Raw genomic sequence first — 27,448 nt, forward strand, 5'->3', positions numbered from 1 at the left:
AATGCAGGGGGCATGTCTAACATCTCTGCTGCATTTACGGCACAGGGCAGACACTTACCCCCATGGCACTGTGTTACATGCAGTGCCAAAGAGTGCAAGTGCCTGTGCTATCTGCCACTACAGGTAACACAGTGCGGACCCAAGCACCCTGAGTCCCCCACCCCCAACAATCCAGACTGCAATCCCCATGATAAACTCCTGTCCTAAACCAAAGTTCACCAAAAAATTGTTAAGGAAATTCTCCCACTACCGTCTGCCCCCCAACCCCCTACCACCCCAAGGATTTATTCAAAGGTGATCCCTGGTAGTTTAACGGGCCAGGACAGGACAATCTACTTATCTGGAAGAATACTCCGGATTATGACTGCCATTTTGATTCTCAGAGCTCAATGGGGTGGGAGTAGAGGATGACCGCTCCCATCCTGGTCCAATGGACTGCCAGGGATCACCTCCGGGTAAGTCCCTGGGATGGTTTGGGTTTGTGTGTGGCAGGATTGTGTGTGACACACCAGCACGTTGTGTGTGACAACGTGGTGGTGGGGCCTTGGTTCATGTGGGCTTATTAAGGGTTTGAAGCTGGAGAGTTGGGGGATTGGAAGGAGATCTACTAAGGAGGTCAGGAGTTCAATTGGAGAGGAAAGGAGTCAGAGGATCAGATTGGGGGTGTGAGGAGGAATAAGATGTCAGAGTGTTGGATCAGAGGATCGAGGGCCTCTAGCATTTGCCTTGTGCCTGTTCTATCGAACTGCCAGTAGATTGGCTGCATTTAGCACCTCCTCTTCTGCAGCCATGCTGCAGTGTAAAAATAAAGCAACATTCCTTAATAAGAAATATATACAGGCACCTGAAATCATCACAGGCCTGGAAACTCAGGGTTGAATGTCCATTTTTCTCAACGGAGGAGGGTGAATAGTGGAGTGCTTCAGGAATCTGTACTGGGACCAGTGCTATTTAACATATTTATAAATGATCTGCTAAATGGAATGATGAGTGAGGTGATTAAGGCCCCACCAGCATGTTGTCAAGGAAACCCTCCCCAATCCTGCCACTTTGGGCTTACCGCCGCTTCGTAAAAGGGCCCCTTAGTGACTAGCATGGTTTAGCATTTACAACAACTATGAGCAACTGTTAGCGAATGAGCCCATTTCTATGAAAAGAGAGGCAATTTATGGCAACTATATCACTCAAAATCTTGACAAAAAAAAGAGAAAAAAAGGGGACCTTTTACTAAGATGGGCTAAGAAATGGACTTAGAACATTTCAACATGGGATTTTCCCACACTCTGAGCACATTTCTAAGATGTCCTTAAAATAGGGCATTTTTTTTTTCGTTTTTCTTTTTGCACAAGACCTGCAAAAATATTAATTTGGGAGCACTTACTGCTTCCTATTTAGGAGGCGCAAAGGGAGGAATTGTATAAATTATGCTTGAATTTCAGTGCTGTAAAAAAATCAGCACTAAGCGCAGTTTTATACAGGGTGATCCCTCTTTACAGAATCGCGCACACAAATTTTAATGAGTACCAATTAACTTCAATAATTGGTTGTTAGCACCCAATTATTGACTTTAATTGGCTCATTAGCCAATTAATTTGTGCGCGCTTTCTCGGGAGTGCTCAAAAATTTTGCCACGCAAATCTAGGCACCATATTTAGAATCTGGGAGTAAATGCTCCCGTTTTAGTTCAGCGTTATCCAGTTAGGACATGCTAATGTAAACCTTCTAGCTGGAGAACACTTTCATGTCAATTCCCTGCCCATAGCACACTCCTCTTGAAAAAAAGATTTTTTAAAATTAAGTGGCCCATTTACTAAAGGGTTGGCGTGCAGCAATGGGCTTCCTGCTCGCCATTCCGGAACTCCCGCAGGAGCCCAGCACTAGTTCCCATTCCCAGCGTGAAACATTTCCAGTTCTACAAAATATTTTCTATTTTTGTAGCACCAGTGCTTACCCGGGAATAATCGGGCAGCACCACATGCTGCCCGGTTACCGTCAGATTAGCGCAGGAGTCCTTACTCTCACTTCAATGGGCGGCGGTAAGTGCTCCCCCCTGAAATGGCCGCACAGTAAGTGGTTCACTTACTGCACAGCCATTTCTTTAAAAAAAAATAGGCAGCCTTTTACCAACTGCGGTAAAAGGGAGCCTCAGCGCGCATCAGATACACACACTGATGCTAGCGCAGGCCCCCTTTTACAGCAGCTTAGTAAAAGGACCCCTAATAGGGTGCAATTAGCACATGCTGACAGGCAAATTATCACAAAAAGCTTTAACATGTTTTGTGGTAACCTTAATACAGTTTAGTAAAAAGGCCCTAAAGTTGTTAAATATACTTATTTATTTATTTATTGCATTTGTAACCCACATTTTCCCACCTATTTGCAGGCTCAATGTGGCTTACAGAGTATTGTTATGACAAAGTCATTCCATGATATCAGATACAGTTATTAATGTACAAAGATTAAGTAAGGGAAGAGAGAAGGAAGGTGTTAGGCAGGATAAAAGGTATAGAAGGTGGACTTTAATAACTAGGTGGATTGGTGAGGTAGTTTTGTAAGGCTATGAGTTCTCTTTGTAGGCTTTGTTGAAGAGATGTGTCTTCAAAGATTTGCGGAAGTTAGTTATTTCATCAATAGCTTTCAGGGCTGTAGGTAGTGCATTCCACAGCTGTGTGCTCATGTAAGAGAAGGTGGTGGCGTGTATCAACTTGTATTTTAGTCCTTTACAGTTGGGGAAGTGTAGATTGAGAAATTTGCGGGATGATCTTATGGCGTTTCTGGGAGGCAAGTCCACGAGGTTTAGCATGTAGATTGGGGCATTATTTCATTGATTTTTTTTTTTGCTATTCTTTTCCTAGTCAATCCCACTAGCAGCTGAATTTTGTTTCTGCCAAATAAGTGACCGCCTTTAGAAAAAGGTGACTAAAATCACTAGAAACAAAAAAAAAAGAGATTTTAATGAATTCTGCCAGAGCAAACAATTTGTAATACAACAGTCCTAACACCATCCTTTTATGTGAAAAAAAAATAAAAATGTACAGAAGTTCTAATATGTAACTTTTTGAGAATGCTCGTGGGCCCATGACATGAAAAATCAGCCACTGTCTACATTTTTTTCAATCTGCTATTTTAGTCACCTTTTCCCAGAGATGGTCACATATGTCTGCAAGGCTCCTAGACCTTTATCAACATCATTATTCTTGTTTAGCCAATAGGAATTCACATTACATTCTGAACAGCAAAGCCTGGCTACAAATTGGAAAACTGTCAAAAGTGTAATAAAGTTCATAATAAGAGCACGATCCATTGATGGAACTTTCTAGTTTGTTGACTTTGGTGAGAAAGTTGCATAAATAAATCTTTAAGGGGGTCTTTTACTAAGCTGTACCTGCGTTTTTAGCTCATGCTAGAAATCAGCTGGCGCTAAACACTGAGACGCCCATTATATTCCTATTGGGTCTCAGCCTTTAGCGACAGCTGAATTCTAGTGTGAGCTCAAAACGCTAGAGCATCTTAGTAAAAGATCCCCTAAATGAGATCCTCAAAGAATATTCTTAAGCACCTTTTGTATTCAATCTGAGAATCTTAGGTTCAAAAGAATTAACAGGCTAGAAGATCCTGTTTTATTGAATTTTATCTCAAATGGATTGAATACCATGGTGTATATACTTCCTTACTGTGATTCTAGTGTTTTCAGCTTTATTAAGACAGTTATGTATTTATAAGCTACTAATGCTATGCCATAATACATTAAAAAATGTATGATACACAATTATTATGGGATAATTGTATCTCTCATAGAGTAAGTGACTTGAAAAGCAGGTGCATTGCTCTCATCTTCGCAGAGGACTAGTTTTCTCTGGAAATGTTATCTAACTTATCCCATAGGGCAGATGGTTTGCATGCTACACAGACTGAGGCTCATAAATTCCTAGCAGCAGTGCCTTTCATTTCTGCTTCTGTGATTAGTGTTATAACACAGATCTGCATATTAGCTGTGCTTTTTGCCCACTGCAATTAATTAACGTATTTTAAGGCATGGGATAAATAAGAACTTGATCTGCTTCTAAGCTTTCTGAGCCACGGAGAACAAATATCCGGCAATATTTGACTTTTCATGAATAGAAATTGTCAGAAAAAGATATACTGTGGAGATATTGAGGGTGGTCCTAAAGATAGTCATCGCATTTTGAGAAAAGCTAATTGAAGTGTGCTAGAGGAGGAGATACGATACATTCTTCACTAATCACCTCTGGTATTTCATCTACCCACAAAAGGTTTAATCCGTGCAGACACCCCTTTAATTTGATGCCTTTAGACCAGAATATATTTACTTCTATCTCAGGCTAGAATAGCTCCATGCCAGGTTGCTGCTGTGAAACCTCAGCTCCCATTACAGTGGGAAGGAATGAGTCAAACTTTTACTGGCATTTACCTATAGCAGTATAATCCGTTTTACTTTTTGTCATATACTACCAGAAAGAAATATAAAAACAACCTTCATCTACAGAAATACTTTTCCCCTTCAAAATCTTGTTTCTGAAAGTGACAGAGCTGCTTTTCCAAGGGAAATCTAGATCACAGTATTCAACTTTTAGAAGCAGCTAAGCATTGATCAAAATGAATATCTTGTTTTTCATATCCAGCTACCTTTAAGCTTCAGCTATACAAACTGGTAGAGGAGAGACACTGTCCTTCTCAATGCATAACAGGTCACTTAAATTTACCCACTGATTGTGTGCATAAATTTATACAATAGTACCATCAAGGTGGATAAGTGTATTATGTGCAAACATGGCATCACCATGCCTAATTGCTATTCTGTAATTACACGCTCAAATAGCATAGCACGTAGTTATTAGAGGGGCCAACATTTATGCATGCAACTTACAGAATACTATTAGTTATGTAATCCCCTATTAGTTTGGGGATTATTAAGATATAGAACCCCTGGGGGGAGTGACTAGGAGGATCCTGGGTAGGGGAAAGCCAAGCCCAAGGGGAGAAGCTTTGGAGAAAAATGCAGAAAGATAGTGCCCATGTTGGGGAGAGAGTCAGGGGGGAGGAGATTAGAGGCGATAAGTGTTTGCCTTTTATAAGGGTCTTTGGTTGCCTGCAAGCCCCTGCCAAGTAACCTGAAGAAGGAGAAAGGGGATTCTGAAGTGCCACCTTAAGCTTGTGCTAGAATTGGGGAGCAGTTGTCTCACTCGCAACAACTGGTGAAGGAGTCAGAGCTTTGGGTGGATTGGGGTGTCCGGCCTGTGATCAGGATTTAGGGCAGAAAGGATATCTGCTCAAGGCCGGGGTGCTACTCTGTGAAGTACACCTGCGGAAAAAGGACAGCCTTGGTGGTAGTGGAGAGCATTTACCCACTACAGCAAATGCTGGAGACAGATGGAATGACTGAGGCTGCTGGGATAGAATCATGTCTTAGACCAGAGTTGAGGTTTCTCCCTTCTCAACCACTGGTGAAAGTTCCTCAATGACCTACGTCAGTAGCAGTGGTGTCAGCAAGCGATGTCACTGAGGCAGCAAAAGGGGAAGAGGCCAGAATGGGCCCACATTCAAGCCCATGTAGCCAGCACAAGAAGTGGGACAGATACCATGGAGGTGGTGGCTGCCTCAGTGCCCTTGTTGGAAATCCACTTAACCATGGAGGATACTATGACTGCAGCTTTTGATTTAAAGAGACCTTCTGTTAATATCCTAAAATCTATTTAGGAAGCCATTGCTGATTTGGGGAAAGTGATAGCTTCACAAAATAATTTACTTAAGCAAGAAAGTCAAGTAATATATGTCAAGGTTAATAAAAACATTCAAAATATTCATAGATGAAGTACTAAGTTTGAAGAGTAGCAGACCACTATGGAAATTGTGAAGAATATTCAGATTGCATTGATGAAAGATAACTCTGTCGTTCTAAAGTGGAAACTTTGAAAAATGCTGCAAGGCAATTTAAGGCTGATTAATTTTCCAAACAGGCTCATTTTCGAATGAGATAGACGTCCATCTTCCGACATAAATCGGCACTTGGACGTCCATCTCTCAAGACGTCCAAATTGGTATAATCGAAACCCGATTTTGGACGTCTCTAGCGGAGGTCCGTCACAAGGACATCCAAATCTCAGGGGGGCGTATCGGAGGCATGGTGAAGGTGGGACTTGGGCAATCCTAAGACTTGGACATCTTTGAGCCATAATGGAAAAAAGCAGAGGCGTCCAAGACTAAAACTTGGACGTTTTCATCCGGACCTGTTTTTATAGCGACTAAGGCACAAAACGGTGCCCAAAATGACCAGATGACCACTGAAGGGAATTGGGGATGACCTACCCTTACTCTCCCAGTCATCACAACCCCCTCCCATCCTCAAAAAATCATTAAAATTATTGATTGCCTGCCTCAGATATCATACTCAGGTGCATGACAGCGCATACATGTCCCTGGAGCAGTTTTAGTGGGTGCAGTGCACTGCAGACAGGTGGACCCAAGCCCTTACCCCTCCTACTTTTTACATTTGTGGAGGAAACAGTGAGCCCTCCAAAACCCACCAGAAACCTTCTGTACCCACATATAGGTGCCCCCCTTCACCCGTAAGGGCTATGGTAGTGGTGTACAGTTGGGAGTAGTGGGTTTTGGGGGGGTTCAGCACACAAGGTAAGAGAGCTACGTACCTGGGAGCATTTTATGAAGTCCACTGCAGTGCCCCCTAGGGTGCTCCATTGCTGTCCTGGCATGTCAGGGGGACCAGTGTACTATATCCAAATGGCTTGCATTTGGACATTTTAGACTTGGACGTCTTTGGTTTCAAAAATCGCCGAAAATCAAAGACGTCCAAATCTAAGTACGTCCTTGGTATTTTTGAAACAAAAGATGGACATCCATCTTTTTTCAAAAATGGCCTTTTCCCTGCCTGTGAATGTGGACATTTTACAAACACATCCAAATTCCAACTTAGACGTTTCTTTCGAAAATGCCCCTTCATGTCACCTACTGTCCCCCCTAAAGATAGGTTTCTGAGATATCTTTCTGAAATTTTGTACATATCTTCTATCTATTCTGTTTCCACTGGTGGTCAAGTGTTATTATATACCTGCACAAAGGAAGAAAGGTGATAGCAGTCAACCTGAACCAGTTATTCCAATGGAAGAAACTGCTGCCTCTGCTTTGTTAGAGACATCGGAGTATCAATTGGTCCAGACTAGTACAATGATTGTAACCTTGGCTTTGATTTCGGATAAAGAATTGCTTTTCTGTATGTTTTTTCGACATCAAGATTTGAAGATTCCAATTTATCCTGATCTTTCTAAACAGATACAAAAGAGAAGGAAGCAGTTCTTGTTATTGCAGCCTGGAGTATTGTAAAGAATACATCAGGTAAATATTTTTTTAATCCCGCACAGTTATCAGTGTTTATCTCCAGCAGAGAAGTTGTGGAGGGTAGAGGTAGAATATCATCTCCTTTGTAATCTGGTTAGTTAGAAGCTTCTTTATAGAATGACTGAGGTTTAAATCTCTTGTGTAGTTGTGTTAATTTTCTTACCTCTTCTCTGTTAGCAGTTTTGTGAAAAGCAAATGCATCCATTCTTCTCGAACCCCATGGAACCCCTTCCATCTCCATTAAACAAATCTTTTAGAAGACTTCCTGAATCTTTCTGAGTGCCCTCAATATTCTGGCATGTATCTTATCTGGTCCCATGACTGTCCACTTTCAATTTTATAAGATGTTTATAAACACTTTTGCTATTGATTCTAAACTAGTTATTACATCAGAAAACTAGCAAGTAATAAAGAAAAAGCAAAATTACATCATGAGAAAAACAGAAACCACCAAATTAAATATAGCATTATCATCAGGGAAAAGAAGGATTATTACAGAGGTATAAAAAACAAAAAGAAAGAAAAAGAGCAAATGCTATTCAGCACTGTAATACTGCCACAACTTCATAGACCCTAATTCATCAAACGTGTGACTTCAAAGCTTTATTACTCAACAAACACTGTTCCAATTATAGAGACTCAGTTCATAACACTTTTTTCAGCAAAGGATGTGGTGTCTACTTTATATCCATATATACCTTTGTCAGCTAACTGTGGTCCTTTGAGAATTTTCTTTCAAGAACATAGAACAAAAGTATTTGTTTAACATGTTAGCTTTTCCTTTATCATTCTCCACATAGGGAGCAAATCTATAACTGGGTTTCACAAATGTGTCTTCTAGATGCAGCATGCTCAGCTCTGATTCTATGATGACATCTGGGCGCCCAGATTCCATTACAGAATCCTAGAGTAAGTTGATATTTAGACACCTACATTTAGGCATCACTCAGTCATTTTTTTTCTTACAAAAAAGGTGCCGGTATTCAAATGCCAGGCTATCCTTCAGGGGTGGCGTTATCACTAAGAGGATTTACTACCACGATAGCCAGCCTCAGATTTTTTATAAAGGCAGCATTGAAATGCAGAGCCAGGGCTTTTTCATTAATACTTAGGGGAAATGGGTCAATCTTATCAGGCAGTGGAAAAGGTGCCAGTATTCAGCTGTTCCCTCTAAGCAGAATGGGAGTCCTGCCAGTGGGTGGTGCTGACTCCCTATCACATTTTCAATAATGAGAGACAGGCAAGTTCTGTGGGACTCCAGGAAACCTTCCTGTCCTTAGCAACTGAAAGCACAGAATTGAAGCACTGCCCCCCACTGGTAGCAATGCAGTTGGAGGACTCCTGCTCAGTTTAGAGGGAACAGTGGCACTCGGTGCCCCTGGGGAGGTGGAAAGTCCTAGGAATGCTCACTTATGCTATGTCAATCACAGGTGTAAACGTGCATGCCTAAATGTGACATTTTAGCACATCATTTACAGTATTTACATGTGTAAATGTTAGGCATCCTTACACCCCACCCATGCACTTCCCACTGCCCACTTGCATTTAAACATTAACTCCCAAATTCTATAAATGGTGCCCAAAGTGAGGCACACTGCTATAGAATACGGCAGGTATGTGTGCAATATAATTAATTAATTAGTACTAAATTGGCAACTAACCAGTGATAAAATACCAATAATTAGCATTAACAAGCACTAATTGTCGCTAACGCCATTGCAAAGTATAACAGATTTACGCCCCTATTTTATAAATTGTGCACCTAACTTCACTCGCCTGCTAATGCATTAATGTGCAAGGGACACGGGTATGCAGGGGCATTCTGACTATTCCTCCATACATTTTATAGAACAGTTGCATTTATTTTTTTATTTATTTGTTACATTTGTATCCCACATTTTCCCACCTATTTGCAGGCTCAATGTGGCTTACTGTTACGTCCCTCACCTGCGGTGCGGCCCGCACGGTCAGCTTAGCGTCGGCCCTGCTCGCAGTAGCGGTGGCCGGCCATGATCGGTCCAGTCGCGATGGCTGTCTATACCTCGAGATTATGGTGTCCGGGCTTGACGGCCGGTCATTCCGGTCGCTGGCCATTGGTGCAGTCTTTCCGGTCAGTCTTCTTGGCCATGTTGGCCAGCTATTCCGATTCAGCCTGAAGGCTGGCCATGCGGACTGCGGCGTTCCAAAAATGGGGCTTGTTTCCGGTGCGGTTCTTTTGCCGCCCCTGATTGTGCGGGATTGGCCGCCTTTCGCTGCTGCGCCTCCTTTTTCCAGCAGCCACCAATCCAGATTGTGTTCTCCAGCTGCTCAGAGTTACTGCTGATGATAGAACTACTTAAGAGCTGCAGTCTCCCTCATACCTTGCTTCGGCTTCTATTGCTTTAGAGGTTTTGTGCTCGAGATCGTGTGTTCTACTATTTACATTTCTGTGTTCCTGACTTGTGGATTGAACCTGACTATTCTCTGACTTCTGCCTGCCTTGACCCCTTGGACTGAACTTTGACTACCCGTTGTCTTGCTGCCTGCCTAGACCCTTGGACTGAATCTCGACTACCCATTGTATTGCTGCCAGCCCTGACCTTTGGACTGAGCCTGTCTATTCCTGGCCTCTCTGCCAGCCCGGACCCTTGGAGTGACCTCCACTATCTCTTCCCAGCTGTTGTCCTGACTCGTGGATTGGAACTGGTTTCCCGCTGCTACATCCAGCCAGGCCGGCGGCTGCCCAACCCCGTTTGTTCCCGAAGTCCTGGTGGCCGCCTGCACCTGGGGGCTCAACCCCTCACTCCTGGGGAACGGCGGTCACGTCCCAGGTGAAGCTAGGGGTTGTTCGGCTGCCTGACCGAGTACAGCGCAGCTCTTCTTTCACCATGCTCAGTCGTGGCACAAGGGCTCACTACCCAAGTTCCAACAGGTATGCCTTTTTGAACAGGTTAGTTTTTAATGATTTCCAGAAGGTTAGGTGATCATAAGTTGTTTTCCTTCCCAACTGCCACATTTAGGTGTCACCAACCATAAACATGGTATAAGTGGTCTTGTCTAAAGTTTGGTGTGCAATGTTAGTATTCTACAACAGATTTGGTATTACTACTACTTATCATTTCTATAACGCTACTAGGTGTACGCAGCACTATACACTTAACATGTAAGAGATATAGGGGCTCATTTTCAAAAGAGAAAAATGTCTAAAAAGTAGCATAAATCTGCATTTGGATGTTTTTCTCACAAAGATATCCAAGTTGGTATTTTCTAAACCAATTTTAGACTTTTTTTCTATGAAGTCCATCAGAAGTGTGTTCAGATCACACGGGGTGTGTCAGGGGCATGTTAAGGCGGGATCTGGACATTCCTAACACTTGGACATTTTTCTGCCATAATGGAACAAAACAAAAACATCCAGGCAGTGGTGTTCCTAGAGGGGCTGACACCCGGGGCGGATCGCCGATGTGCCCCGCCCCCGGATGCAGCGCGACACCCCCCCCCCCCCCGGGTGCACGCAGCTGGGGGGGTGCCGCGCACCTGTCCTCCGTTCATTCCATGCTTCTTTTCTGCCCCGGAACAGGAAGTAACCTGTTCCGGGACAGAGAAGAAGCATGGAACGAATGGCGGACAGGCACGAGCGGCACCACCCCAGCATCGTGCACCCGGGGCGGACCACACCCACTGCCACCCCCTAGGAACCCCACTGCATCCAGGGCTATAAGTTGGATATTTTGGTCTAGACCTGTTTTACTAACAAATAAGAATCGACAACCAAAGTGGAGAAACTGGATCCACTATGAGAGGAGCAATACAACAACAGCAGCATGATCAACAAGACTCTTCCGGAAAGCCAAGGAGACAAGGTGAAGAGAAATACTCTTTTATTGTAAATAAGGTTGGACTCGACTTTCATAGGAATGAAGTTGTTGGTAGCAGGTGAGCTCAGTCTGCGGGAAAGACTGAGACGTCTGCTCGAACTTTATTTCTAGAGAGTGAGCCAGGTCACTGGTAGTGTTCCTGAACTGGGAAGGAAGCTGTGGCACACACAGAGGCATATTTTCAAAGCACTTAGCCTTCCAAAGTTCCTATGGAACCTATGGAACTTTGGAAGGCTAAGTGCTTTGAAAATATGCCTCACAGTTTATTTCTGCACTGCATTATCGCTGTCTACCAATAAGTAGTCTTTTTAAAGACTCCTGAGGCAGGCATTGTTGCCAAAACACGGTGCCATGTCGCGTCCAACCTTATATACAGTAAAAGAGTATTTCTCTTCACCCCATTTCCTTGGCTTTCTGGAAGATTCTTGTTCATCACACTACTCCTCTGTTGTTATTAACGAAAAAGACACAAAAAGGTGCCCTAATTGACCACATGAGTACTGGAGGGAATCAGGGATGATCTCCCCCTACTCCCCAGTGGTCACTAACCCCCTCCCACCCCCCATAAAATGTGATTAAAAACATTACTTATCAGCCTCTATGCCAGCCTCATATGTTATACCCAGGTCCAATACAGCAGCATGCAGGTCCCTGGAGTAGTCTAGTAGTGGGTGCAGTGCACTGTAGACAGGTGGGCCCAGGCCCATAGTTCCCCCTGCATGTTACACTGGTGGTGGAAACTGTGAACCTTCCAAAACTCACCAGAAACCCACTATACCCACATATAGGTGACCCCTTAACCATAAGGGCTATTGTAGTGGTGTACAGTTAGGGGTAGTGCATTTTGGGAGGCTCAGGAGACAAGATAAGGAAGCAATGGTGAGATGTGCATTTATTTGAAGTCCACTGCACTGCCCCTAGGGTGTCCCATTGCTCTCCTGGGATGTCTATGTGGCCAGTCTGCTAAGAATGCTGGCTCCTCAGACATTCCAATGGCTTGATTTTGTGCAATTTCACTTGGACTTTTTTTTTCAAAAATTGACCAAAAAGATAAACACACAGAGCACAAAACATCTAGCAAATAGCCATTTTCAAAAAAAAAAAAAAGACTTTTTTGTTTTGAAAATGGCTATATTCCCCACTTGAATTGTGGATGTTTTTATCAAAACGTCAGACTTAGACATCATATCGAAACTGCTCTTCATAGTAACATAGTAGATGACAGCAGATAAAGACCCTACAGTCCCATTCTGCCCTACAAGATAAACTCATTGCATATGGTACGATGTGATACTTCATATGTATACCTGATCTTGATTTGTCCTTGCCATTTTCAGGGCATAGACCAAGGATAAGGCCATAGCAGAGAAACTGAATGAATTCTTTGTTCTGTCTTTATGGAAGAAGATGTAAGAGATCTGCCTGTACCTGAATTAGTTTTCAAGGGTGATGATGCAGAGGAACTGAAAGAAATCTCGGTGAACCTGGAAAATGTATTGAACAAAATTGACAACTTAAAGAGTAGTAAATCACCTGGACAGGATGGCATACATCCTAGGGTACTCAAAGAACTCAAGCATGAAATTGCTGATCTGCTGTTAGTAATATGTAACCTGTCATTAAAATCATCCGTAGTACCTGAAGATAAACGTACAGAGCACAAAAACATTTAGGAAATAGCCAATTTTGGAAAAAAAAAAAAGATAGATGTTTTTCTGTTTTGAAAATGGCTATATTCCTCACTGGAAGTTTAGACGAAATCATATCGAAAATGCCCCTCCTTATGTAGTTTAAGGTCCCACAACCAGAATCACCTGGTTCTGCTTCCACTTTCAAAGGACCATTTGGACTCAACTACAGAAGCTGCTTTCTTCTACCAAGCTCCAACAATGTGGAATTCATTCCCCACAAATATTTGCTTAGAGCACTGCTTAAATATCTTTAAAAAGAAATTAAAGACCCATTTTTATCAACTAGCATTTTCATCAATGCAATTGTCCCAGAGTCTGGATTGCTAAAAATACACTACAGTGCTTCAGGTTATTATAGGAGCAAATGCAGTAGTTTTTAGATCTCCCCAATGTTGATATTTGTGAACTGTTTGACAGAAACTTGGAATTGATTATGATGGTCATATATATGCTTTATTGGTTAATTAAGTTAGCCTGACTTGCTATTACTGTAAAACTCTCTGTAAACAGAAGGGCAGTCTATCCAGTATGATAAATAAATAAATAAATAAATAAATAAATAAATAAATAAATAACATCTATAACACTAAAGCAAATGTGACATGTAGCTTTAAGTTTTATTTCTGAAGGTTCAGATATTGCCAAGAGATTCTGCTGGGAAGATCTGAGATTCCACTAGGGCAGATTAAAAAAACAAACTAAAAAAACAAAACAGTGGCATGCTTTCAAAGCCTTGAAAGGATTCAGTGAAACCCCTAGCCATGGCCAGCATATCTCTTACCAAGGCCAATCTCTTCCCTTTTTTTTTTTAGTTTTCAACCTGTACCAGAAAACATCATATGTGGAACAGGAACAGAAGTCAGCAACTTAGAATACAAGAGACACATGTAGGGAGAGCTGTTTTATGCCTGCTTAGCATCCAGCCCTCTGCTGCATTGCATTTCTAGGCCCTTGTTCTATACTGTTTTGCAGTCTACTTAATTTCTGGGAGCTAAGCTCAATACTAAATCTGCAGCTGCCACTGATGAGCTCAGGCCACTAAAGAGACAAATGGAGAGCCACTCACCCACAGCAAGGAAAGGAGAGAAAAAGATGTATTTTAACGTTTGATTTTATGATTATCCAGTGAAAGGATGAAGTCCAGCACTAGGTAGGATAGAAGGGGGAAAAAGAGGTGGATAGAGGAAGATGGGGGTCATTGAGCATTATGGAAAGCAGTGAGAGAAACAATTAAGTGGGGAACACTGGTACTTACAGATGCCGAGACAAGGGAAGAAGGATGGTGGGGCAAAGAGAGGAAATTTTGGGGGTGTGAGGAAGGAAAAGAGAGTTGGGAAGCAGGAGGGAGTGTAGGATGTGGGTCAGAAAGGGAAAAGAAAGGACAATTGAGGTCAAAAGGGAGGACAAAGAAGAGTGTAGGGAACAGACGGGGAAGAGAGGGGGTATGAGATGAGAGAGGGGCATTTGGGGAGAAGATGGGAAGAGACAGGATAGAGGACAGCAGGAGAAGACAGAGGGGAGTGCAGAATGAAGTAGTAGGAGACAGAGAGGAGGAGGGCCACGTACCCTAAGGAACAATGAATGAGTCAGAGTCAGTAGCAGTATAAGGGCCTCCTTCCCTATGACCAAGTTAGCTTGGACATCATTCAGTAAGGCTACTAGTGCGGTCTTTCTACTTCATCCCTGTCAGAAGCTTGACTGCCTGAAATAGATAATGTTCGATTTTTCAAGAAAGTCATGGAGTTCACTAGATACAACTTTCTCAGTGAGCTTCAAGAGGATAAAACATAGAGGACACAGGTCAGAGGCTGGATTGCACTGAAAAAATAGAGAACCTTAAGAACATAAGATTAGCCATACTTGGTCAGACCAATGGCCCATTTAGCACAGTTTTATGCTTCCAGCTGTGGCCAATCCAGGTCACAACTTCCTGGCAGAAACCCAAATAGTAGCAACATTCCATGCTACCAATACCAGGGCAAGCAGTTACTTCTCTCACGTTCATCTCAATAACAGACTATGGACTTTTCCCAAACCTTTTTTAAATCCAGATACGCTACCCACTGTTAACACATCCTCCAGCAATGAGTTCCACAGAGTCTTTTTCAAAGAACATTTATTCTTTGTAAAAATATTTCCTCCCATTTCTTTTTAGAGTATTTCCATGTATTTTCATTGATTGTCCCCTAGTCTTTGTACCTTTTGAAAGAGAGAAAAATCAATTCACTTTTACCTGTTCTACACCACTCAGGATTTTGTAGACCTCAATCATTTCTCCCCTCACCTGTCTCTTTTCCAAGATAAAGAGCCCTAACCTATTTAGCCTTTTGAAGTAGTATGGAGAAAAAAACAGAGAATATTACAATGCCTTTTGTATCACACCATGGTATGACTGCACCTCAAATATTGTTTGCAATTCTGGTCACTGCATCTCAAAAAGAAAAAATATAGGGTCCTGTTTATTAAGGTGCGCTAGTGTTTTTAGTGTGCGCTAAACGCTAGAGACATCCATATATTCCTATGGACGTTTCTGGTGTTTAGTGAGTGCAAATTTTTAGCATGTGCTAAAAATGTTAGCACGGCTTAGTAAACAAGGCCCCTAATGCAATTACAAAAAGGTAGAGATAACGGTAACCAAAATGATAAAGGGAATGGAACAACTCCCCTATGAAGAAAGGTTAAAGAGGCTAGGGCTTTTCAGCTTGGAGAAGAAACAACTGTGAGGAGATATGATAGATGTCTTTGAAATCATGAGTGGAATGGAATGGATCTCTTGTTTACTCTTTCCAAAACTACAAGGACTAGGTAGCATACAATGAAGTTATAAGTAGTACATTTAGAACAAATCGGAGAAAATACTTCTTCACTTAACATCTCCCCCATCTGAGTGGAGGAGCAACCTAGTGGTGAGTGCAGCAGACTTTGATCCTGGAGAACTAGATTGTAAGCTCTTTGAACAAGTACCGTTTTTTGTGTATGGTGTACAGCGCTGCGTATGTCTTGTAGCGCTATAGAAATGATAAATAGTAGTAGTAGTAGAACTAGGATCAATTCCCACTGCAGCTTCTTGTGACTCCTTGTCACTTAACCCTCCATTGTCCCAGATACAAATAAGTACCTGTATATACTATGTAAGCTGCTTTGAATGTAACATAGTAACATAGTAGATGACAGCAGAAAAAGACCTGCACGGTCCATCCAGTCTGCCCAACAAGATAACTCATATGTGCTAATTTTTGTGTATACCCTACTTTGATCTGTACCTGTGTTCTTCAGGGCACAGACCGCATAAGTCTGCCCAGCACTATCCCCGCCTCCCAACCACCGGATCTGGCACAGACCGTATAAGTCTGCCCAGCACTATCCCTGCCTCCCAACCACCAGTCTCGCTTCCCACCACCGGCTCTAGCACAGACCGTATAAGTCTGCCCAGCACTATCCCCACCTCCCAACCACCAGCCCCGCCTCCCGATCTTGATTAAGCTCCTGAGGATCCATTCCTTCTGCACAGGATTCCTTTATGCTTATCCCACGCATGTTTGAATTCCGTTACCGTTTTCATTTCCACCACCTCCCGCGGGAGAGCATTCCAAGCATCCACTACTCTCTCCATGAAAAAATACTTCCTAACATTTTTCTTGAGTCTGCCCCCCTTCAATCTCATTTCATGTCCTCTCGTTCTACCACCTTCCCATCTCCGGAAAAGGTTCGTTTGCGGATTAATACCTTTCAAATATTTGAACATCTGTATCATATCACCCCTGCTTCTCCTTTCCTCCAGAGTATACATGTTTAGTTCAGAAAGTCTCTCCTCATACGTCTTGTAACGCAAATCCCATACTATTCTCATAGCTTTTCTTTGCACCGCTTCAATTCTTTTTACATCCTTAACAAGATTCGGCCTCCAAAACTGAACACAATACTCCAGGTGGGGCCTCACCAACGACCTATACAGGGGCATCAACACCCCCCTTCTTCTGCTGGTCATACCTCTCTCTATACAGCCTAACAACCTTCTAGCTATGGCCACCGCCTTGTCGCACTGTTTCGTCGCCTTCAAATCCTCAGATACTATCACCCCAAGATCCCTCTCTCCGTCCGTACCTATCAGACTCTCCCCGCCTAACACATACGTCTCCCGTGGATTTCTGTTCCCTAAAACCACAGAACAGCAGTATATCAATTCCCATCCCTTATTAAAGTCTGGAATTCATTGCTAGCAAATGTGATAAAAGCAGTTAGCATAACAAGGTTTGAACAAGTTCCTAAAAGAAAAGTCCATAAACCATTATGGACTTGGGAAAGTCAACTGCTTATCCTGTGACTTGGATTGTGTACTGTTAGAAACATGATACTGGGCTTGATGAACCTTTGGCCTGGCCAGTGTGGTGATTGTTATATACTTACTAGTAAAAAAGGCCCATTTCTGACACAAATGAAACAGGCGCTAGCAAGGTTTTCCTTGGAATGTGTATGTTTGAGAGAGTGTGTGTGTGAGAGTGACTGTGTGAGAGAGAGAGAGTGAATGTGCCAGTGTGTGTGTGTGACAGAGAGAGAGTGAGACTGGATGCGAGTGTGTCTGTGAGAGAGCGATTGTGTGTGTGAGAATGAGAGTGTGTGTGTTTGAATGAGAGTGTGTGCAAGTGCATATGTGAGACACAGCGAGTGTGAGTGAGAGAGTGTGTTTCACACAGATACACTGTGTGTGAGAGTGTGTGTGAGACAGAGAGAGTGTGAGAGAGTATATGTGCAATACACAGACTCTCTGTGAGACTGAAAGTGTATGAGACCGAGTGTGTAAGACCGAGAGTGTGTGTGAGACCAAGAGTGTGTGAGAGTGAGTGTGTGACACAGAGAGTGAATGTGATACAGTGTGAGACATAGTGTGAGAAACTGTGTGAGAGTGAGAGAAAGACACTGACTGTGAGAGTGTGTGTGAGAGAGAGAGTGTGTGTGTGTGACAGAGATACCTCCCCCCCTCCCTCTGTGGTATCAGGACCCCCTCCTCCCCCTCTGGTATGAGGACCCCTCCCCCCTGGTATGAGGACCCCCTCCCCTCCTCCCCTCCTCCCCTGTGGACTCAGGATCCCCTCCCCTCCCCCTCTCCGGTCTTGGGACCCCCCTCCCCCCTCTCAGGTCTCGGGAACCCTCCCCCCTCTCAGGTATCAGGACCCCCTCACCCTCACCCCTCTGCAAACAATTCTACAAATAATGGAACCTCAGAACTCTGATGCTAGCCCATCAAAACCTCAAACTTGTGAAACTGGACTGCAGCAAACCTAATATGCATTCTGTTAAACAGCAGATTGGGGGGGGGGAGATACATACAAAATCACTTAGCACACCTTCATTTTCCTTACATCTACTGTAATTAAAAGCACCTCCAATGTTGTGAAGCTGACTCCGTGGCTTCAGTGAAGGGTTCGTATCATTCTTAAGTCTGTCACATCTCTCTGTGCCCCGCCCTCGCATCATCACATTTTGACGTGAGGGCGGGGCAGAGAGAGATGTGACAGACTTACGAATGTTACGAAGTTACGAACCCTTCACTGAAGCCACGGAGTCAGCTTCACAACGTTGGAGGTGCGTTTTATTATAGTAGATGCGCTTAACACTTGTACTGGCTCCTGGCAGCCCTGGCCTTTTGGGGAGGGGAAGGGGAGGTGTGGAGACAGTATGGCTAACCTAGAAGTGCGAGCAACCATGGAACAAAGTTCATGTGCTGACTTAAAGGGACCAGAGGGAAACAAATGGTGGAGGGATAATTTTCACAAACATTGTTCATGTTTAAAATTTGTGAATATGGTCTGACCTAGAAAAAAATACATTTCAGGCATTTTATATTCAACATGCCTCAATTTTCTTGTTTTATTTAGTTATAGCTTATTCATTGTTTAATATGATTCACTCTGTATCTTGTATGATTAAAATCAAAAAAAAAAATCATGGACAACAACAAAAAAGCTTTGTGAAGTATTCTGAGATTTTGTCATCTCCTAATGTTTTGATGCTCTAGGTGACTGCCTCATTTGCTTAATGGAAAAGTTAGCCCTGAATGCTATGTGGTGTTTCTCACAAAAGGTTTGGGAACCCCCTGCTCTAGAGTACTAATTTCCTCTCACCTGACTTTAGGCTCCTTTTACAAAGCCACAGTACTGATTCCTACGCTGCAAATGCAAGAAAACCCATAGGAATTGAATGGGCTTTGTCACATTTGCCATACCGGGAATCACTACCACTGCTTTGTAAAAGGAGCCCTTTGTTTCTCTTTTGCTGAAGAGTTTTGTAAATTTGTATTTATTTATTTATTTATTTTGCTGTTCACCAAAATAAACGTCAATACTTTCCTGAAATATTATGAGTCATTTCCACTGAATTTCTTCCACATTTATTCTAGTTATAAAGGGGAAAAGTAAATACTGAAAACAAAAGCTGAACACAGACCTTATGAGAATCTCATGAATAACCCTTTTTATAACTATTGTTATTTGACTTTTTTTGTGTATTCATCTTCCTGTGGCTCAAAATAATTTGCTTTATTGGAACCATAAATGTTTCAGAATCTTAATAGCGAAAATATAGCATTCAAACTTGTGGCTATGTCAGGCAGATTCTTTAATTATGTCACTGTATATTTCTGTTTAGTAATCCTACAGAATGCAAAGAGAAAATATTTGCTGCAAGAAAGTCTGCCCTGAAAACGTCAAAAGAGAATATATATCATCCTGAACCTTGCTGTCAGGGGAAAAGCTTCACACAGGCCAAACATCTTAAATGTCAATTTTCCAGCAGGAGAAAAAGGGAAGAAATTAAGTTTGATATATGAAGCAGTTTTCCAAACTTGCTTCAAATGTGAGTCTGAAAGAGGTCACTCTGAGGACAAACACGAAGAAGGTACTGAGGCATACAAAGCAATTTGAATACAAACGGGGAAGTCATCTTGTGTACTCGCTCGCAAACTGAGTCTATAGCACTCAATTTTATTTAAAGGTCTCATTGCAGTAATCAGTTCTGGCCAGATGTTTTGCATCCATTTTACTGCCAAACTGTATGTAATCTCATGCGCAAAGAAAATTAACAGATGTTCAGAAAATGTACTCCTTCAGATACCAGGGTTCTAATATAACTGTAAATGTCACCAACAGTTTGAGTCTCTTCCTTCTCTGAAAGCAAAACTAGTAGACAATCAATACTGCAAGACCTGGTATGATATTATTTGTTAAAAATTTATGGTTCAGTTCATCTGCAAGGAGGCAAGCCTTACCAGACAGCCCTTCGGCAATATCTCTTACAAAAATGTTAAGAAGAACCAGTCCAAGAACCGACCCTTGAGGCACACCAATGGCAACATCCCATTCCTTAGCTCCATTTACCATTATCTTCTGTCACCTTCCACCCGACCAGTTTTTAACCCAGTCAGTCACTCTAAGGCCCATACCAAGGGCACTCAGTTTATTTATGTCATCGATGTGGAATTGTGTCAAAGGCTTTGCTAAAATCTAAGTACAACACTTCTAGCACTCTCCCTCAATCTAACTCTGTGGTCACCGAAGAAATGAATAAGATTTGTCTGACAATACCTGCCTCTAGTGAAACCATGCTGCCTCGGGTCTTACAATCAGAGGCCTCACTATTCTCTGTTTTAGAAGCATTTCCATTAATTTACTTACCACAGAGAATTGCACCTGCTATTTAATAAACAAAGAATTTTCTTGAAACAATATATGCATAGTTTTGAAAATACAAAGGAACTCCTGCAAATCCACACTCCATCCCATCTCCATCCCCAGGAACTCCTCACCATGGTTTAAAGTTTACACAAAATGGCATCACACACATACCGCTACTTTATTAAACTTGAAGGAATTTATAACAAGCCCATCCTATCTATAAATCTCTATTTTATGCACATAAATGGCTTTGAACTTTATCCCCTAGATTATCAACAATTTTTCAGCAATTTCAGGCTACAGGTTTAAAAACATCAGAGAGAGCTTTTGGAATTCAATTCTGAGTTCCTCAAAAATGTACAAAAAATATTAAAATATTGTGTTCCATCACATGGATATGACTGTTCGTCTTTGTTAGGAAGAGATACTTTGGATTAATTAATTCTAGAGTGTAAGCCCTCCAAGGACAATAACTATAACCACTGTACCAATAAATCACTTTAATGTACTATTGAAAAGGTATAAACTAAATGCAAATCCAAATCCCCCCTTCCCCCAGTGAGACTCTAGCATTTTAAGATGCTTACCATGGGAAAACATACTATAAGATCATGCCATTGACTGTGAATCATATAGAGGGGCATTTTCGATATGATGTCTAAATCCGACTTTGGACTTTTTGTAGAAAATGTTTAAAAAATCCAATACTTAATATAGCCATTTTCAAATCTGAAAAATGTTTCTCTCTTTTTTTTTTTTTTTTTCAAAAATGGCCATTTGCTAGACATTGTTGTGCTCAGTGCATCTATCTCTTTGGACCGTTTTCGAAAAAAAAAATCTAAGTGAAAAATGCACAAAATCAAGCCTTTGGAATGTATAGGGAGCCAAAATTCTTAGTACACTGGCCACATAGCCATCTCAGCAGAGCAGTGGGGAACCATAGGGGCACTGCAGTGGAGTCCACATAAAAGTTTCAAGGTACACATCTTACCATTGCTCCCTTATGTTGTATGGTGAGCCTTCCAAAACCCTTCGAAAACCTTCTGTATCCAACTATACACCACTTCAATAGCCCTTATGTCTGTAGGTATCACCTATATGAAGGTGTAGTAGGTTTTTGGTGGGCTTTGGAGGACTCACACTTTCCACCACAAGTGTAATAGTTGGAATATGGGCCTGGGTCCCCTTCTCTACAGTGTACTGCACCAACCAATAGGCTACTCCAGGGACCTGCTTGCTGTTCTAATAGGACTGGTCATATCATCTGAAGCTATCATAAAGCCTGTTGGTCATTTAGGGCATCTTTTTGTGACTTAGTCATTATTAAAACAGGTCTAGTTCAAAATGTCCAACTTGTAGCCTTGGACATTTTGCTTTGTTCCATTATGGCAGAAAAACATCCACGTCTTAGGAATGCCCAAATCCTGCCCCAATACTCCCCCATATGAGTTGGATGTCCTTCATATGAACTGCGTAGGAAAACATATTAAACTGGGTTTCAAAAATAGCGATTTGGATGTTTGGGGGGAAATAAAAGATCCAAATGCCGCAAGTGTCATTTTTTGGACATTTTTCTGTTTTGAAAATGAGTAAGCTAAAACCTCATAACAGTATATTAATTTAAAAAAAATTAGAGACCATATTACAAAACACCCCCTTTCCTTGTAGAAGATGGTGATTCTCCTTAGGGGAGAAATGTTTCACTCTCAGATTGGTTTTGCACTGTCAGTATTTATTTCTACAGAAATTTAAGCAGTAATTACTGTCTAATGGCTTTATGATGGGTTGTGTAAAATTACTTGAACATTTGTGATCCATTTCCCAGCAGACAGATGTCTCTTTCACTATAGCCATGATTACAATGGACTCCAATCAAAGGCCTGCTGGGGAATATCAGCATGGCAATAAATTATCAGAAGGACTTTTCAACTCCTGTACCTTTTTTCCTTGAACATTAATAAGGTATTACCAAGTAGTGTAGGAAAGCATGTGCTCTCCTTGTCATGTTGCTCTTAAGATTCAAAAATGCATTTCAGCTTGTGGTTCAAACAAGACATTTTACAAAAGTTTTGAGAATGTATCAGAAAAGTTTAAATATTTTAAATAATTCTAGATCTATTGCAAAATAATCTCTACCCTGCACACCGAGACTGGCACATTCCCTCTTTCTGTTCATTTTTTTTTCCTCAAATACTGTATTTTAGTGGCAATAGAAACAATTCAGGCTTGCTTCCGAAGTGAAATGATGCTTTTCTCTGAATTTCTGAGAAGAACAAACCTTATCTAAGATGATGCTTGATCAGCTAGCGATGCGCCAGACATAGCAAGCAGTCTGACACTAATTCACACTATCACCTTTCATTAGGGCATCAGAGCTAGAGCATTCAATCTCCTCTCTCAGGAAATGAACATCTGTGATGAAAGAAAAGCTGCCAGATTTAAATAACCGGAATACATGATAGTTTAAATAAGGGTTTAAAAAAATTACTGAATAGAGAAATTGGTTTCCTTGTATTTTGATGTCACTTTTTAATGAGTGGTTCTCCCCATTTCCAAGTGATTGAAACATTGGTTTTACACTATATAGTTTCAATTGTGGTGCACGCATCTCCCTCACTTTACTGTATTACACATCTTATTTTCAGACTGTAGAAAAGAAAAAAGAGTTTATTTGTGAATTCAACCTCTACAGTTTAGACGTGGGCAAATCAGTTTGACTTTGACTAGAATCTACACAGTCAGGGGCAGGGCCGCCAAGAGGGGGGGACAGGGGGGACAAAAGTCACATAGGTTTAGCACATGAGTTCCTACCGCCTATAAAACAGGTGGTGGTAGGGGATCACGCTAATGGCCATATGCTAATGGGAAAATTGGCATGTGGTCATTAATTTTAAAAAATGGAAAAAAATGCCCATTTTATCCCAGTGGTAAAAATGGTCTTAGCCAGGGCTTTTTTTGAGGGGGTACGTGGGGGTACTGAGTACCAGCACCTTTTCCATTGTCTACTAAAATTGACTCATGGTCCTCAAGTTTGAATGAAAGAGCTCAGGCTCTACACACCTTTTCTGCTTTGTCATAGATTCTGTGACTGGTTGCAGGGGACGTGGCTATTGTGGGGTGGGTCCCTCAGTGATCACCCCACTCCTGAAGGGTGGCCTGGTATTTGAGTTCCGGCACCTTTTTCACTAGAAAAAAAAACATTGATTTTAGCACAAGGCCACTTTTTATTGCTGTTTGGTAAAAGGGCCCCATAGTATTCTATAAGTTGCATGTGTGACACTCTGCCCATGCCCCTCCCATGCTCTGCCCACATGAACATCCCCTTATTTTTATGCTCTATGGGTTAGGTTCTATATAGGGTGCCTAAAAAATTGGCACCAAAAAAAGCACTATTCTATAAGCCACACTTAAAGTTAGGCATAATTGATAGAACAGCAGTTACACCTAGGACTTGCACCTAAGTTTAGGTGCAGCCATTTGCATCAACTGAAACATGGTGCAAATGTATGCCCCTAATTAGTGTCAATAATTGCTTGTTAAAATGCCAATTACCGGCACTAATTAGCACATTATTCAATTAAATGCACACACAAATTGGGCATGTGCCCACATTTGTGCATAGTTTTGGCGCATTTTGTAGAATTAGGAGTATATGACCTATTCATACCCTTACAGAATAGCGCTTAGTTGCTTTGCTGTCACTTACATGTGTACATGTACACTTACTCATGAAAGTGACAGTATTCTAGTTTCAAGTTTCAAGCACCCAAGCACAAAAACATCCAAACAGTTTACAATATAAAATGCATTAAAATAGAAACAACAAGGTCAATAATACTGTAATACAATTTATTTAATTTGTTATATTTATACCCCACATTATCCCAAACTATGGGTTCAATGTGGCTCACAAGCAATAAACAGCATTGGCTAACACTAAAAGATTGCTAACAGTAAGTATAGATTATTAAATCACACCAAAAGACATAGATTATTACTTTCGGAGAAGCATCGAAGACAGATAATATCATTGTACTGCTATGGATTTACAGCCTGTCTCACTGACACAGACTACTCAATAATTACCGTGGATTCTTTTGGATTTGTATTAGATAAATGAAATCTTTATTAGAGGTGCTAAATTCTACAATGATTAAAGTATATACAATGATTAGCTATATAAACACAATGATTATCTATATAAACAATCATTGCATCACTGGTCTCTACATCTAAGCAATGCTAAGAGTTCTTAGACCAGGAAAGGAAGCAATAATACATTATATACATACAACATCACTGGTCCATACATCATCCAAGCTCTTATCATCAGCTGGGGGGCCTGTTACAGCGAAAGCCAGGAGCTTTTTAGACCAGGAACAAGTCCTCTGCGCAGTACGTACGTTACTCACAGATGAGCTCTCACTCTGCTATAACAAGCCCCCCCCCCCCCCCTTTTTTTATTAGGCTTAGAGCTCATGTTCAGAGCTACGGAAAATTACAGAATGCTTCTCTGTTTAGGTAAGCAAGCCATTTTGTGGGAACGTGGTCACATACTCCCCAACTCCAGGTGGCCAGGCTAGACCTGGAAAGCAAGCACCATCCTCCCCTTCACATACCAAATTAATTAGAGCTGTGTCTTATCTTCTGCATGGCAACTTTAATTTCACACAATCAAAGTTAAACAATCATTTTTAAACAGAATTACTTCTACGTACAGCGCTACGTAACCCTAGTAGCGCTCTAGAAATGTTAAGTAGTAGTAGTAGTAATCAACAATACAGAACCCTAGTGCTCTGATCGGTCAAGACAAAGTTGAAAAACAATCTTTAAAATTAACTTGTATTACAATCATTAACAGTTGAATCATATTTTGTCATTATTAAACACATTACTCATCAAGAATGTTTTCAGCATTTTGTGGAAGGACATATTTTCAAACACTGAGGGGCCCTTTTACAAAGCAGCGTTAGGGCTACTGTGTGTGTAGCGCACACCAAATTGACACTACCGCCCAGTTAGCATACCCACCCATGATAATGTCAAAGTTGGCACGCGCTGTTTCCCATTGTGCAAAATATTTTTCTATTTTCTACCACAGGGGTGTTCCCAGCAATAATCAGCAGTGTGGCCACATTGGCGCTGCATGATTACCACACATGTGGCACGTGAGCCCTTATCGCTAGATCAATGGGTAGAGGTAAGGGTTCAGCCAGTAAATAGCCAATGCACTACATTTAATTCTAGTGCACAGCCATTTACTGCCACCATTGAAAAAAGAAAATTTTCCCAGCCATGCTAAAAAATGGCCCAGCGCATGCCAAAAACACACGCCCACACTACCGTAGGCCACTTTTACCATCGCTTAGTAAAAGGACTCCTTAGATTTACAAGGTTACATGTGGAGGGGCATAATCGAACGGGGACGACCATCTCTAAGGGCGCCCATCTCTAAGGACATCTCGCGAAGGGGCAGGGCATCCCGTATTATCGAAACAAGATGGGTGTCCATCTTTTGTTTTGATAATGCGGTCAGGGACTCCCAAATCTCAACATTTAGGTCGACCTTAGAGATAGTCGACCTAAATGTTGAGATGGTCGACCTTAGAGATGGTTAAAGGGAAGTGGGAAGTGGACCAATGACTCCAGGGAAACAGGATACTGATGTATAAAGTACCACTTTATTCACAGACTCGACACAGTACCGTGTTTCGGCCAATAGGCCTGCCTCAGGAGTCTAAACAATTAGTCAAAAAACATATAATAATTAAAAAATAATAAATAATAAATATACATACACATATAAAGTGATATAAAACAGGCAAAGAGATTTGTTTAAATTGTATACAGAAAACCTCTAAAAAATTATTTAAAATTGCAAAGAAATAAGTGTACGGAATGTATATATCTACACACATATGCACGGTACTGTGTCGAGTCTGTGAATAAAGTGGTACTTTATACATCAGTATCCCGTTTCCCTGGAGTCATTGGTCCACTTCCCACTTCCCTTTAACCGTCGTGCTCTTGTGGGAGTCAGTGTTCATCCACCTCAGTGGATCACCTCCTCCCCAACCTTAGAGATGGGCAACCTCGGTTTTTGCCAATAATGGAAACCGAGGACGCCCATCTCAAAAACGACCAAATCCAAGCCATTTGGTCTTGGGAGGAACCAGAATTCGTAGTGCACTGGTCCCCCTGACATGCCAGGACACCAACCGGGCACCCTAGGGGGCATTGCAGTGGACTTCACAAATTGCTCCCAGGTGCATAGCTCTCTTACCTTGGGTGCTGAGCCCCCCAACCCGCCCCCAAAATACACTCCCCACAACTGTACACCACTACCATAGCCCTTATGGGTGAAGGGGGCACCTACTTGTGGGTACAATGGGTTTTGAAGGGCTCACATTTACCACCACAAGTGTAACAGGTAGGGGGGGATGGGCCTTGGTCCGCCTGCCTGAAGTACTACTACTACTACTACTATTTAGCATTTCTATAGCGCTACAAGGCATACGCAGCGCTGCACAAACATAGAAGAAAGACAGTCCCTGCTCAAAGAGCTTACAATCTAATAGACAAAAAATAAATAAAGTAAGCAAATCAAATCAATTAATGTGAACGGGAAGGAAGAGAGGAGGGTAGGTGGAGGCGAAGTACACTGCACCCACTACAAACTGCTCCAGGGACCTGCATACTGCTGTCAGGGAGCTGGGTATGACATTTGAGGCTGGCATAGAGGCTGGAAAAATGTTTTTTATTTATTTTTTTTGGGTGGGAGCGAGTTGGTGACCACTGGGGGAGTAAGGGGAGGTCATCCCCGATTCCCTCCGGTGGTCATCTGGTCAGTTTGGGC

The 27,448-nt window shown here is 41.9% G+C and overlaps 1 long non-coding RNA gene across 1 annotated transcript; it reads left to right on the forward strand.

Moving 5' to 3' along the window:
* Nucleotides 1-10,451: 10,451 nt before the first annotated feature.
* Nucleotides 10,452-27,162, forward strand: LOC115462996. The gene is made up of 3 exons (XR_003940980.1): nucleotides 10,452-10,516; nucleotides 24,239-24,240; nucleotides 27,133-27,162. It is a non-coding gene; the product is annotated as an uncharacterized LOC115462996 (long non-coding RNA).
* The last annotated feature ends 286 nt before the right edge of the window (nucleotides 27,163-27,448 follow it).

The sequence above is a fragment of the Microcaecilia unicolor genome, chromosome 2 (assembly GCF_901765095.1).
Source record: "Microcaecilia unicolor chromosome 2, aMicUni1.1, whole genome shotgun sequence".
NCBI classification, from domain to species: domain Eukaryota; kingdom Metazoa; phylum Chordata; class Amphibia; order Gymnophiona; family Siphonopidae; genus Microcaecilia; species Microcaecilia unicolor.